This window comes from Pelobates fuscus, chromosome 6 (genome assembly GCF_036172605.1).
Source record: "Pelobates fuscus isolate aPelFus1 chromosome 6, aPelFus1.pri, whole genome shotgun sequence".
Lineage (NCBI taxonomy): Eukaryota > Metazoa > Chordata > Amphibia > Anura > Pelobatidae > Pelobates > Pelobates fuscus.
Window position 1 is genome coordinate 190,107,673 of NC_086322.1, and position 15,862 is coordinate 190,123,534.

Here is a 15,862-nt window from a genome sequence, read left to right on the forward strand (position 1 = left end):
TATAGAATGGTATAGAATAGCTATTTACTCTTCCCTCCAGAGGTTTTGAGAACCCTGCGACTTGAAACTTAACAGAACTGCTCCCTCCTAACTTTGCTTCAAATGTATGCCCTCCCCCCAAAAAAATGGTAACGAGAAATACTAAATTCTTACACACAGTTAAGCCTGTCTTATCTCTTGGATATAATTTAATTTTAAAAGAGATTATGGATTTTGAAAAGAGCTTAATAAAAAGCAATCTTTTGTTTTCTTTATGATGAAGATGAGAATAAATCATCCATAAAAAAAAAGTTCAATAAGGAGTAATAATGAGCCTATTCCTGTTTTACTATCATGCAAATTGCCTTTATTCAATAGATATTTATCTTTCACATCCACTGAAGTTATATTTCATTTATCTCAAACAGCAGGCATTTCTTATCTTTGTCAAATTATAGTAACACCATATAACAACAGGAATGTAAGCATAGGAATTGGAAATACGCATTGGACGGATGCAGGGTAATATCTAGAGCTTTGTATTTTGTGTTCACCTCTTAATTTTTATGTTAATCATTACTGCACCAATAAAGCGTGCAAATGACACCCAATGACAAGTCAAGTAAATCGAAGAAACATCATAGTGAACTCTAAACACTATAACCACTTCAAGCTTACTTTAGTGGTTAAGAAGCAGGGACCCTTCCTATGTGTACACACAGTTTAAATATATGCTCTTTCTTTCAATACTTGCTGATTTAACCCCACTCCTGAATTTTCACTCCATAAATTTTTGTTTCCTCATTTGGCTTTGTATTTTTGTGTAGTATGCCAAGAAAATCAGCCTTTTCAACTTGCAGGTTGTGAGCATAAGCATTAAATAGAGCTGGGACACTATGGGTGTGGGATGGTATTTGAAGTCATAGGTCTATGTGCATGAGATGGTGACCCGAGTTGTCATACAACTTACGTATCATGAACACACAGTTCAGGCCTTGCACATTGCACACAGATGATTTGTTGTAAGAGCTTCCCTGCAGTGGCAATACAGGAATTTATTTAACTCATCTTCATTAGCATTTGATTCATAGTATTCTAAAAGTAAATGAATATATACTTTTTTCAGTATGAATATATTAAATGCAATATTAATAGAATTATTATTTTTTCCCTAGAGTGTCCCTTTAAAACATACATGTAAAAAGATTTAAGGGACATTGTGTTTGTTCATAGACTGGAGACTTTTCTTAATTTGTGTAAGAAAACATAACGATCATCATATATTTCTGTATTTACCTGATACTTTATATTTCAGTGCTATTATCTAAAAAGTACAAACTGTAGTATGGAACACATGTGATTTAGTCATTTCTGTATTATATCTTGTTTATAAATCCCCCAATCCACACTCTAGGTGTCTGGGAATGCATACCCACAATCCAATGACACAGGTAGGCTTTGTGATGGTGTTTGATATTGCAATGACTGTTGTATCATACCACTGTTCATTTCATTCAAGATTCATGGATGGCTAGGAAAGCTAGCTGGCTCTCACAAATATAGTAAGGGAGATCCGACATGATCTCTGCAGCGAGGATGCAGGAAAGGGAAGAGGGCTGACAAGGTGACAAAGCAACCTTCTATTAAAGGGCAAACTATAAACAAAAATAGTGGCTAACTGCTGCATGTTCAAAGTGCCATCCTAGGCCTTGCTGCTCTTCAGAATGCCAAGTCTTTCTACGCAACATGATATTGATCAGGCAATTTACGACTATATTCACTAGGTTCCAACACACTTAAAACATGGAAACGTATGGAGCAACTCAGTACATCCAAACTTAAAGTAGACTGCACTCAGATGATTCTATTAATTCATGCAGCGTTTCCATGAAAGCATTGATAAAATTATGAAATTGCATATGTACATGGCAGAAAATGTCCATTAAAGTATGGGTCTAAAAATTACAAAAATTCATACATCACAAACAGATAAAGGAAAGTGTCCGATGCCTTAACTCCTGCTGACTTACCCAACTTGCCAGTAAACCAAAACTTTTTATTAATTTCTATCTTTCTAAATGCAAGGAGTCTTCTTTTCCAAATGTAAGTCTCTATAGTGTTGACGTTTCCTTTGTCAATACTAGCTTGTCAAAATGGGTAACAGAACTTGCTTGCTGATTCGTCTTAAGTGAATCAATTTTACAGTTGAAAGGTAATTCATCCTTTAGTTAATATACACCAGTATGCCTGACAAACAATAATGATTTTTTTTTCTCCTGAAAAAGACAAATGAAAATAATTATTCCTGCATTCTGTATTTTTCATTCACCTTTAGCTTTAGTGACCTGCAGAAGTCGCTTCCTATACTTTTTTTTAATCTAAGCACATTTGTTGTACTCTGTTGGGATTTGTGATTGTTCATCCTGGAAGAAATACTCAAAATAAAATGTATTGTTTTTTATTTGTTTACTGCTTTCCCTAAAACAAAAATGGTTTATTGGATTTAAGTATTGGTACTAGGACTTCAAATATAAGGATTTGCGTTCAGTTGACCATTGTGTCTTATTATGAATTATGATGAGTTTGAGGGTCCTTAAAGAAGGATTTGAGATATAAAACTAAAATAATATTGAATAGCTTTAAATGACTTTCCCTTAACTCACATCTTTGGCAAAATTCAACAATACGATAATGCACTCTATGGGGATGTGTTGTCCTCTTGAGACTGAACAAAAATGTGTTTTTATAGGACAATTTGCTTTCCATTCCAGAGAACATTGATGGTTCCATTACAATGTTCATAGAGCAGCCTTTTTCTGTTTCATGTCAGTAATTCTAAAACTACCAAAATTCCAGATAAAAAATGGTGTCTAACCCAAGTAAATACAAGTAAAATTAAATAGATACACATTCTATCATAGAATAAAAAGCTTTGTCTTAGACATAGTGTTTTTTAGAAGCAAGGCATCCAATGCTGACCCCCCACCCCCTCCCCCACTCCTTTAGCCTACAGTTTATTTTATGTGATGTAAGAATGAAAGTATTTTGAATTTGTTACATTTACTTTGGTTACAGACCTTTTGGGCAAATTGTTAAAAATCCCTCTGTGCTGTGAGGTCTAACTATGTGGAAGCCTGCCAATACCATGGATGGAGGGTTAAGGGGAACCTGGTGCCCCCCATTATTTTGCAGAATGCATCCCCACGGTACGGGGCCTTTCTTCAGACTGGGCAGCAATGGCTACCTTGCCGTTAGTTATTTATTAAAATAAGGAGCTGCTGACTCTGACTGCTCACTGATTAGTAGATATGCCCTCACCCGTGGCATGGCATACTTTTATTTCTACTTTAATGTGGCAGCTGGCTAGCAAGCACTGGTAAGCTAGCACTTAATAAGCCATTGCTGGGCCAAGTATTTTTTTTTTTTTTTTTACTATTTGACTGCTGGCTGGTAGTGCAGCTAATGGTTAAATAGTAGTTGAAATGATTGTTTACTTGCAAAAAGCAAAAAGCAAAACTTGCAAATGTCCTGCCTGCTCTGTGCATTTGATTCTGATTTTGTTTAAAACACAATTCACCAAATGCATCCATACGATTGGTGCAAATTCAGTGAGATGGAACAAATTCCGACTGGATTTGACTTTAGTAAATATGAGAATTGCCATTCCAGTTAGAATTCAACCTTTTCACTGGATTTTTTCCATTCGGTGTTTAGTGCATAACCTGTAACTGTGACACAGGCTCAAGCTGTGATAAGTGATATCAGTTCAAATAAAACAGTAGAATAAATTACCTTTTCATCTTCAGTGGTATAAGGAGCATTTTCATTACCTGAGAAAGCGGTGATTGACTCATGGTGAGTGCCTAGAACAGTATAGCAGTTGTTACATTTCCAATCATGCTCCCTAGTTACTTTATAGAAAACTTGTATAGTTTATTTCACAATAGGTGGTCTGATGACAGTTTGCCACTTTGTTCAGAAAACCATGGTAAACTGTAATATGTTTAGCAGATACCTGATGGTTCATGGTTAGCTCTGTACAATATTACACATGGTGCTAAGTTGCCTTAACTCAAGGAAACATTACATGTTCTGCTTTTCACAGAGCACAGCCCTGCTATACTTTAATATCCAACAGATCAGAAAGTGTTCATGTTTTATCATTTATATATAGTCTATACCAAGAATAGGCAACCTTCAGCACCCCAGATGTTGGGGACTACATCTCCTTTAATGCTATTAGTGCCATAATGCTGGCAAAGCATCAAGGGAAATGTAGTCCATAACATCTGGAGTTTCAAAGGGTGCCTACCTCTTTTGTTCTCTAATGTCAGTTTAACAGTGACAGACATGCAAGAAAGCAGTATGCAAGTTTCTTCCCCATAAGATACTCTGATTTAATAAATTTGGTATACTAGTTTTTTCATCTTTCCTTTAAATTTTTGTTATACCCACAGCATGTGTCTGAAGTGGATTGTTGAATTTAATGTTCTTTCTCTTTTTTTTTTAGAATGTATAATCTTTATTGAAAATGTTTTTTTTTTTACTATTTTTTAGGTCAATCTTTCATTTGTAATGTAGCATTAGATCAATGTTGATACAATGTCTTATTTTTGTTATTTTGGTACAATATGTACATGTTTTTTGATAATTTCTCGAGTAAACCACGTCATGTGCTAACTTAACAATAGGAAAACCAAACATAAAGACGAGAGAAACAAATAAGAGAAAAGAAAGGGAGGTATGTTGGTTGGGAATGGAAGGGGGAATGAAGAGCACCCAGGAATCTGCCCTAGCCAATGGTAGTGTTTTGGTTAGTTATTCCCATGTTTTTCAAATGTTGTAAAACTTATTTATGGACACTAAGTCTCGTTGTATCATCTCTTCATAAACATTTGCTGATTTGAGTGCACTAATGACTAAGGATACTTGTGGACTCTCAACTGATTTCCAATGTTTTTATTGGCTGCTGTAAGGACATGACTTTGTGCCTGCAACAGTGAATTTGGCATGAAAGAAGTATACTTGTGGTTTTAGCTTTAAATGAACACTATAGGGTCAGGAACACAAACATGTATTCCTGACCCTATAGTGTTAAAACCACCATCTACCCCCCTCCCCCAGCCCCACTTTGCCTAAATATAGTAACATCTTTCTTGTATTCAAGTCTGCAGCTGCTGCCTCTGCCCATGATCTGCCTGCTTCCAGCTGACATAATTAGAAGTGATAATGTGAGCCAATCACAATGTTTTTTCATAGGATTGACTGAGACTGTCAAGGAGGCAGATCAGGGGCAGAGCCAGCACAAGTCAAACACAATCCTGGCCAATCAGCATCTCCTCATAGAGATCCATTGAATCAATGCATCTCTATGAGGAAAGTTCAGTGTCTGCATGCAGAGAGTGGAGACACTGAGTGGCAGTACTGCATCATGTGCAGCACTGCCCCGGGAAGCACCTCTAGCAGCCATCTGGGAAGTGGCCAGGGGAGTTATAACTAGGCTGTAAAGTAAAAACTGCATTTTCTCTGAAAAAAACAGTGTTTACAGAAGAAAACCTGAAGGGAATGATTCTACTCACCAGAACAAATACAACAAGCTGTAGTTGTTCTGGTGACTATAGTGTCCCTTTAACGTGCACCACAAAGTAACTGGGCCATTGGCTGTCTGGCTCTGACATGCTGTGCTTGCTGGCGTCAGACATCAGATTTGCACAGGATTTACATTATCCACCCATAACTCTTGTTCTGAGCTGAATAATGATGTCCCAATGACATCCAGAGATAGAGGGTTAAATTCTGTATGTGCAGTGCTGCACATACAGACTCCAGGCACCATCACCACTTCAAATCAGGTATGTGGCCATGGGGATTGGAGTAACCATTTAAGGCAACCGTATTTATAAATATCAAGAATACCCACTAGCAGATGCCAAAGGAAGGTGTAGTGTTGAAAATCTGATGTGTTTCTGCAAGCATCTTTTTCAGCAAACACTAAACCACAACTTACACAGGTTTTGGTCAATATTAAAGCAATAAAGAAAAGAACATTTAGCAAAAATGCCCATTAACACTTAAAATGTCCACTTTGAAAGAGTTTGTATGAATAATACAGAACAGCGGTTACATGGGATGAAGTGATAAAGGGACAGCATGACAGGATTTAATGAGAATTCTAATCTATACTGCTGGCTTTGGAGACAATAAAGACGTTATGCTTTTCATATCATGTATCAAGACATGACAGAGTAAATGCAATTGTAGATTATTCTCTTTCATCCCCAAGTGTTTGACATCATCAGAATGTTTGTGCTAAGAATAAGAACCTTTTTAAGGCAATAGTAACTCTCTGAGGTCAGTAAAAGCTGCCATGATTCTTACTCTAATTCTTTTTAGATTAGAGTATAATTAGTACTGGTTTTACCATTGCAATAATAGACCTTCACTTGAATGGCCATTAACAGTTGTTAATGGAGGTACAATTAATAAAAAATTTTTTTTAATTTAATAAATTAAGAGAAAAGAGAGCCTTTTTAATGTTTTGGCCTTGAATGAGAGCATTTCACATATTTCCAAGCGTAGGCTCAGGGGATTCATTTATGGGATGTCATCCCTGGTATCTAGTGAAGTGAGAGCAAACGTGTGTGTGACAGGGTTCATCCCTGGTGATCAGTGGAATGCCAGCTTGTATTGATGTATTCACTGTAACACATTACTTGCACCACTCCATTGCACCACTTACTTGCAGTTTTGTTAGTTAGTTTAGTTACTCAACATTATTTGCACATAGAAAAACACAAAAAGTAAAGACAACTGAACTCACGCTGCATTGAATGCTATGGTAATGGGGGACATTTTCATATTTGGCTCTGTGTAGCTTTTGTAGACAAAATGCAAGCAAGAAAAATGTAATGGACTGCAATCAGAGGTTATTATTTACAGTAAAGTGGCAGAAGAAATAATCAGGAAATGAAGCTGATCTAATGTAAGAATGGAGAACACTGACAGTTGTTTTAATCATGGCCACTTAAAACTGAAGATGGTTAGGGCTTTTAGACAAATACATGTACAATTTATAGGCAGAGCATTTACTCGTCTGTTCATGACTATTTCAATGAATTCTAGAAGTAAAGTAAATGTTCTGCATCATCATTTTTCTCTTGGCATATATTAAACTAACCATATATTAAAAGCAACTCTATTACCTGACTTTAGCAATCCATTATCTGGAAAATACTGCATTTGTATTCAAAGCTTTGCTCTTCTTGTTCACTTTTTGCAGGAAATTCTCAAAACTTAGACATATGCCTTATCACTCATATATGCCTCATTATTTCTACATATTCTGAAATACTCGTATATTTAGAGAGAAACCGCCACTCCTGGCAAATACACCATTGAATAAAATATTGAAAGTCAACTATAGCTTACGATAACATTTTTTCATGTTATGCTCAGTTTTCTTTTTAATGTATAATACATTTAAGGCAAACAAGATTTCAATCCCGTTTATTCTAGGCACAACCAAGGCACACATAGCATTGCAGGATTTAAATAGAAACGTTTTTTTCTTGTTCTCCTTCTCTCTGTGCTGGTAGACAGGTGGACACAGCTAAAATGGAGGCACTCAGTTCCATCATAGAGCTAAATGCAGCAGTGCAGCTTTTTACCTTTTATTTTATTTCTCAAAACTCACAAACATATATTTGTTAAATATAGAGGATAAGGCATACGTGATGATCCTAGTGCAGTGACCAGCAACCTATTGCACGTGTGCCATGCATAGCACTCGAGGTGCCTTTTCATGGCACTCAAGGCTAGCAGAGCCTGTCAGGCCTGTCAGGAGTCCTAGTGAGACTTCAGATATATGCTAGTGCAACCTGACTGGGAATTATGCATTGCAGCACTTAGAAGAAGTGACCTCACACCCTCCCAGCGCTTGTGAATGGAAATCTGCACTGGAGTAAAGCAGCCCACAGCAGCTACCGCAGCTTCTGCGCATGACCTGTACCTGTCTCACTGGACCCCAGGGAAGCCACCCACACTGCTAGGTATATAGAGTGCTCCAGAAGAAGCCTCACCCTCATGCAAATAATACACACTGCCCCTACCCAAATCCACGCTGACAATCCACATACACACACACCACCAAATATACAATATGATATATCATCCAGACACACAATTTCAAAAGGAGCCCCCATACACAGCTCTCATTTATAGGTATCATACACAATACCACAAACTACTCCTGAACATATCCAATATAACAGCCCACATACGCACAGATACAACATTACAAAGCAACAGCAGCACCCATAAATAACACGAGCAGAGTACAACAACATACACAAATCAAAAATAGGACTGGCACGCCAAGGGATTTAAGGTCTTGTTTTGGCACAGTTCTGCTAAAAGGTTGCCTACCACTGTCCTAGTGTATGGTTATAACACTCTTGTTACTGAAATTCTTGTATTTGCTGATGTTAAGATTTTAATGAGGATATAGTAAAATAGTCTTCAAGAGTCTACTGCCATATTACGCATACATTATCAATAATGAACTTGTAGAGGAGCAAGCACATTGATTCTGCCTTTGCTCTCTGATCTCAAACAGCGACAAACATGCAAGTAAGCAATGATGCAATTTCCTTCCATCATAAGTTGCTCTGATTTAATACATTTGGTGTTTTAGCTATTTGATATTTCAGTTATACCCACATTAAGTGTCTGTTATTTAAGTAGTGTCTTTTTTTCAAAGCCAGTGGTGCTGTAAGTGTTAGTAAGAGTAACACTTGTAACATTACTTAAAAATAGTTAAACAAAAGAAAAAAGCTTACTTTTTAAATGGAAAGCCTGATTTATAGAAACCCAGTTGCACTGTAAAGAGGTGTAGATTTCAGCATTTCATTTTATTTTTCATGCCTTACATATTTTAAATATATTGATAAGCAAACAAAATATTACAAATCCTAGGATCTGACAGTTCACCTTTAGAAATAAACCACCAACTTTAGTCAAATCTATGGCAGATGGTTTTTAGTTAAATACGTAATTCCCATTTGTGCACAGGTACCAATCCTACTAATTGCCGTACAAGGTGTTTCATATATTTCACACATATATTTTCATATTGATCACGCTTTTGTTTACACTTTTATGTTATTTTTTTTTTCTGTTTGTGCTATTGGCCAATTTATTTTAAAAGCAAACCAAGAGAGATTTTATTAGCTTTTCGATTTCTGTAGATGATGTGCCAATTCTTTTTTCCTGAAAGCCAAAATGTCATCTTTCTTGATCTATGAGTTATGGAAAAAAAATATAAAAATGTCTGCAATGCCAGGTTATATGCCTTGCAGTTGTTAGCTTTTCTTGTCTGTCTGGGACAAACTAAAGCTGTCAAATGATATAAACAAAAAGCCCAAGTAAAGCTTACGCTCTATATGCCAGCATCTGCACGCTTACTGCAATAGATGTTTGTATTTATTTATAACACTCCTAATAGAGCATCCTCATTCAGCTTTGAAAAAGATTAGCAGTAGAACATTAATTAGAAACATAATAAAATCATGTTACACATATAATCAACAAGGGGAGCATAAAACCACAGTAGTAAATTCACTCAGAATGTTTGGCATAAAAACTAGGAGAAGATTGATGCAGTCACCAAAGGCATTAATGGAATTTGGAGTTTGGAGGTAGAAGTCCCAGATGTGTGGCTCTTTAGCTCTAGATCTGCACAGCTGGTGTGCACTGAAGACATTCACAGAGTAAAGAAAGGAATACTACCTAAAATAATAATAAATATTAATGCTCTGATAACGAACCTCTAGTACATATACAAACAGTAAGTATGCTCACACTATATCTGGCGTCTACAATCGCCATTTTACTTACTGGCAAGCGAGCACCTCTATCAATACGGCCCACAGGCATCAGTCACCACCGCGAGCAACACTAGCCCGCGCATGCATTCTATAATAAGTGCCGCGCATGCGCGCAGCAATGTCTCGTTCGCGCATGCGCATAACGGCAAACCATTCAAGCAGGCGCAGCGCTTCTACCCAATAGTACTAAGCTAACGAATGCTGTATCATCAACCACTGAGGCACCCTATCCTTCTAAGAGCCCGCCCACTCACAGTGGACGGCAACTAGTATCTAAAATAGTTCAATAAACCATCCACATTCTAACTAATAGTGGATACCATCCACCATGTTACAAATTATACTCCATAAACATCAGTACCCCCATTCAGATATACAGAATATGTATTACATATGTACATGCCAAAGAGGACTAATAAAATAATAAAGAATAAATAATCCTAGATCCACCTTATAAATAGAATGTGATCAGTGAACCTATACATAAAATCATCTCCCACAAATATTACAAGACAAAACACAAAAGAAACCCAAAAAGTGATGTGCAAAAAAGATTTTTAATTAAACAAACACCCAATGTGTAATAGATTGATCGCTACAGGTGCCAAATACACAATGATAATGCAATACATAGTGGTTCTCCATATAGTACATGTTAACTACTTACTTTTTGGATTCATTAATACTACAAAGCTAATCATTCAATATATTTACAAGAGTAACTATATTACCATAATTATTTACACAAAAAAAAAATTATATTATGTACAAGACGATATAATACAATGTGACCCGCATATTAAAAGGCTATTCATCAATTATGTACCGCAGTTGGGAGACTGTAGGTCTTTTCTCAGCAAAGTGTCCGGCCACTAAAATCTTATTCGTCCGTATGACGCTTTTGTGTTCCCTGATTCTTGTAGTAAGCGTACGCGTGGTTTCGACCACATACGCTAATCCACATGGGCATTTGAGCATGTACACCACAAACTGAGACTGGCAATTACAAAATTCCTGAATCGAGTATCTCCTACCCATCCACGGGTGCGTAAAATGATCTCCCGTGATCACCCCATTGCAGTTAATACAATGCCCACAGCTGTATCCGTCTTCCCCTGTAGATTGACATTCTTCATTAGATGGTCCCTTAGGCTCTTGTGCCACTTAAATGAAAACAAAGGTCTCTCATTAAAACAAGCGAGAAGTAAATTGTAAAATTTTCCAGTGCTTGTTAATGATGTGTTTAACCTCAATAAAGTGAGTCGAGTACGTCATCACGCATGGGATGCCTTTATTGCCATCCCTAGCTCTTTTCTGCAAGAGGGTATTCCTAGAAAGCAGTTTCGCCCTATCCCTAGATCCAGTAACCACATCCGTCTCATATCCTCTAGAAGAAAATGCTTTCACCAGCTGTTCAGCCCTAGTGTCATATTAAGCTTCATCAGACACTATTCTACGTACCCTGACAAGCTGACCATATGGCAAATTCTTGATAAATGATACTGGGTGAAAGGAATCCGCATGCAGGTACGAAACCCGATCTGTGGGCTTTTGGTATAGATCAAATGATAGACGACCTCCTCTTACCTGTAGATTAACATCCAAGAAATGGATGTCATGGAGATCATATTCCAACGTAAAGGAGATGATGTCCTAACACCCATCAAGTCTCTGTTTGAAAACCATTAAATCATCCACGTTACCTGTCCAAAAAAATAAAAATATCGTCTGTATACCTGAGCCACAACCTCACATGACGCATAACATCCTGGTCTCGGTATACAAAAGCATCCTCAAAAGCTGCCATGAATAGATTGGCATACGTTGGTGCTACATTTGACCCCATCGCTGTACCCTGTATTTGGAGGTAATATTTAACCTAAAAAAATAAATTAGTTCTCATACAGTACTAATGACAACAAATCAACAGGTGAGCCCCTGTACGCCTCACACATATCCATATCCTGCACGGCACCAAATACCGCCTCAATACCTTCCTCATGCGGTATGGAGGTATATAGGCTGTTGACATCCATGGTACACATCAAGGAGCCATCGGGAATATCGCCCATCATTTCAAGCTTTCGGGTAAAATCCGTAGTATCATGCAAAAAATGAGCGTATCCCACTCACTAACGGTTGCAGATGTATATCCACAAACTTAGATAAAGGCTGCAGTATCGACCCACACCCAGAAACAATGGGGCACCCTGGTGGATTCCACAGGTCCTTATGGATCTTAGGCAACAAATAGATGAAAGGGGTCTTAGGGTTATCCACATTGAGGAAATTGAAATCTATCTTCTCAATCAACCCATCCTCTAAAGCCTTCCTAGTAATTCCATCTATTATAGCACATAGCTCACCTGCTGGATCACCATCAAGGATCCTGTAATGGTGCATGTTTGATAATTGTCGATCCATTTCTGCTACGTATTTTTGAGTATCCATAACCACCAGGGCACCTCCTTTGTCGGCTGGTCTAATCGATAGAGAGTTGTCCTCTTTCAGCTCACGAAGTGTCAGCATTTCACTTCTATTTAAATTGGATTTATGCTTCCTTTTCCATTGAATCTTATCTATGTCCATCTGGTAAGATCTGACGAAAGTCTCGATACTGGCATTAGTCAGAGGAGGGATAAATCTACTCTTAGGTCTGCACTTTGCTTGGTCATACTTAGTAGACTCTGCGTTCTCCCTCTGCTCATCTTGATCCATCTGGAAATCCTGTAAATGAAAAAATCCCTTTAAGCGAACCGTCCGGAAAAAACGCTCCATCTCAATATCGGTATATAATTTATCCCCGGAGTAAGTAGGTACAAACCCAAACCCTCTTTCCAGTACACTTACTTGTGATGACGTCAGCGTTTTGCTCGAGATATTGATTACCAGCGTCTTGTCTGCTGTCTGGTCCTCCCTGGATATCCCTTATTGGATTCGGTTACTACAGATGCTGTTTCCTCTTTCTCCTCCTCCTGCCGTGTCTCGTTCTTCAGTTCTTCCTAAAAAACAAACATGGTTGCTAGATTCTGAATCACCTGATGTTCCTTCAGGGTCGGATAGACTAGTGTTGCTAGTATTCCTATTTCTCCTCTGGTAATTACGCGGCTCACGTTGTTGTCTCCAAAAATACACTTTATCCTCTAGAGAGATCACAAACCCCAAAGGTGAGCAGATCCTACAGATGAGAAATAAGACTTTTCATAATGGCACTTGGAACAGCTGTGACAAACTCAATCAATCTGTTATTCTGGCTTCCTCTCCACTGTCCCCGTTGCCCTTATTTTGGAACCTATAAACAGCAGGGTCTCCTAAATGTTTATTTCTATTGCTTTTTGGTGGTTATTCCCTGAATTGAGGAATTTTGAGACACCATCTTTAGGGAAGTGTGGCACTCTTTTCGGTTCTTCACCTCCTTATGACAATTTACAGTGGAGTGTGTGTGTATATAAAGTCTCAGAGGCCTATAAAGCTTCTTCAATCCAGTGAGATATCTGAAGAAGCTTTATTGGCAAAACACATCTCTGGGGCTTTGCACATATATCTATATCGAATTGGTATTGGATTAATTTCATTGATGTTTTATATAAAGTATGTATCATAATCATCATCATCATGATAATACAGTGCAAAATGAATGCTCGCACCACTGAATGCTCTACCTTTGGTCTCATTTAATGAAGCAGGGTTCCCAGTCTTTCATTGCTGTAACGATGTCTATTGTTTTTTAAATCAACATATGAAAAAAAGCATAAACAGCAGAACTCAACTATCAACTAGATATTAACTCTGGATTTGTAATTAAAACATTTAGCATAAAATGTGTGAAGAAAATCACTTCATTGTTAGGTAAATTTCTTTGAAAAAATTGTGAGTACATTGACAAACTATGGAGTAGACAGAAGGAGATTTGGGAAGAAAGGTCAGGTGTGAAGAAGAGGAAAGAGAAGGAGGTCTGAATGTCATCTGCAAAGCATGCTCATTTTATGAACTCCTTTGCCCACCTTTCTTTGACCTGGAGGATTCCTTCTCCTATAGAATATTTAAGATTGGACTTTCCCAGGCAATGACTTTATGGCATATGAACTCGGTATCTCATAGGATCAAACACATTTTCCTACATTATTAATTCTGAAGGCTATGTGCTAAAATTTATTAGCAAAATAAGGTTTTACTGTTTATTTCTCCATTGTAGTCTATGGGATAATTGCTATTTGGTAAGCAAAAAATCTATCCTTTTATCTCCAAATTCTACTGACATCACTACAATAACCACTGCCACTAAAAAACAAAACAAAAAATTAAATGGCTACATATATTAAAAGTAACGCTTTTTTAAACTATTAGTATTATTACTGATATGACTAGTATTGTTATAATTATTTCATAGCTTATTTCATTACATTCTCTCTTTTCAAAAAACAACTTATTATTTAGGTGATGTTTAGTATAATCACATCCCCTAGATTTGATGAACACAATTAAACTAGATGTGTAATTAAAATGAGAATAGCTTTACATTTAGAATAGCTTTACATTTAACTACAGCCTATTCTTCATTTAGTATGTGTCATACGATTTGATTAATACTTTATACACGACACTTTTCATTGCACGATTTGCCATAAAAATGAAATATTGGAATTAGAAAACCTCATAAAATTTATGAAAAACTATAAACTTACAGATTTATTGCCATAAACATTAAGCATCAAAATATGTTGTCTTATTTCTAAATGTATTTGGCTATTTGGCCAATTAAACAGCAAGTTATTATGTATAAATGGCTAAAGGTCATGACTACTATTTATCCATCCAACCACCTAAATACCCATCCAAAGATCCATTCATTCACTTACCCACTGATCTTTCCACTCATTCATCCATCCATCCATCATATTTACCCATGGAAATAATAGCTTTTTCAGTTTTTTTGTTTCTAAATCATATGTGTTATCTAAATCTATTTATCACATAAGTGCTAGGTTACATACTATTTTAGTCTAGTAGTCTGATTCTTAGAATAACACGCTCCATGTGGTGGTTTCTAATCTTTATGTCCCTGTGTTTCTCAGCTAGTTTCTATTCAGGTCCATTGACATTGTGTTGGAAACAATATGTGATGTTTCAAACACAAACTGAGTGATTGTGTTTAGAATTCTGAATTTTATTGATCTTTTCAGAATCTTGGATGAGTAGACCTGTAATCACGTAGCCACAAGTGTGGCACTTCAATGAGAAAAAGTCAGAGGCATCGCATTTAAAGATAATAAATGAGGCATTACACGCAGAGATTCAGACGAATTGATCTTTTTTTAGCTGAACTACATGACAACACAATGATTTCAAAAGTACTGACTATCCAGTATCCCATTGCTTACAGTATCTGAGATTGCATTCAGAAAAAAAAAATATATAATTTTTTTCCCCCTTCTAATATAATCCCCACATTTTATACATTACAATGAGAATGTAGTTAGTTTTGACTATATATGTATATTAAGCTGCAGCACTGACTGATAATAATCAGTGGCTGGCTATTTTTCATTTGTTTTAAATGGACAAACGGTGAGAGGAGGGAGTAATTAGAAGATTTATTTTGTATTTTCAGATAGCATATAACAGTAGCCCAGATCAGCAATAAAAGTGTTAAATATTAAACTGAAGATTCTTATTCAGAGAGAATGTGATAAGGAGGAGGGGATGCCTCCTGATTTACATATATACCAGCATGCAACATTTTCTTGAATACAAATTCTAAGCTTTTCAATATCTTTGCACTTAGTACAATTAATACCTTGAATGTCTCTTGAGTGTAAGAACTCCTTGTTTACATTAACAATACAAAGGCAATAGCTAAGATGTGTTTCTCTTTCTGTATAAATGTCATTCTTTTAACATAGGTTTAGCGGTAACAGTTCAGTGTAGTGATTCCTCGGTGATGCTGATTGCCTGGTAGCTCTATGATCAGATATCTATTGTGTTATGAATAAAATGGA

At 36.8% G+C, this 15,862-nt stretch overlaps 1 protein-coding gene and 1 long non-coding RNA gene across 2 annotated transcripts in view; one reads left to right on the forward strand and one right to left on the reverse strand.

The window, feature by feature from the left end:
- STPG2 (sperm tail PG-rich repeat containing 2) overlaps positions 1-15,862 on the forward strand; it is a 512,492-nt gene that overhangs the window by 214,288 nt on the left and 282,342 nt on the right. The window lies entirely within an intron of this gene.
- LOC134614627 (uncharacterized) lies at positions 10,960-11,971 on the reverse strand. Its single transcript, XR_010091260.1, has 3 exons — positions 11,857-11,971; positions 11,451-11,566; positions 10,960-11,026 (listed from the first exon to the last, which is right to left on the reverse strand). It is a non-coding gene; the product is annotated as an uncharacterized LOC134614627 (long non-coding RNA).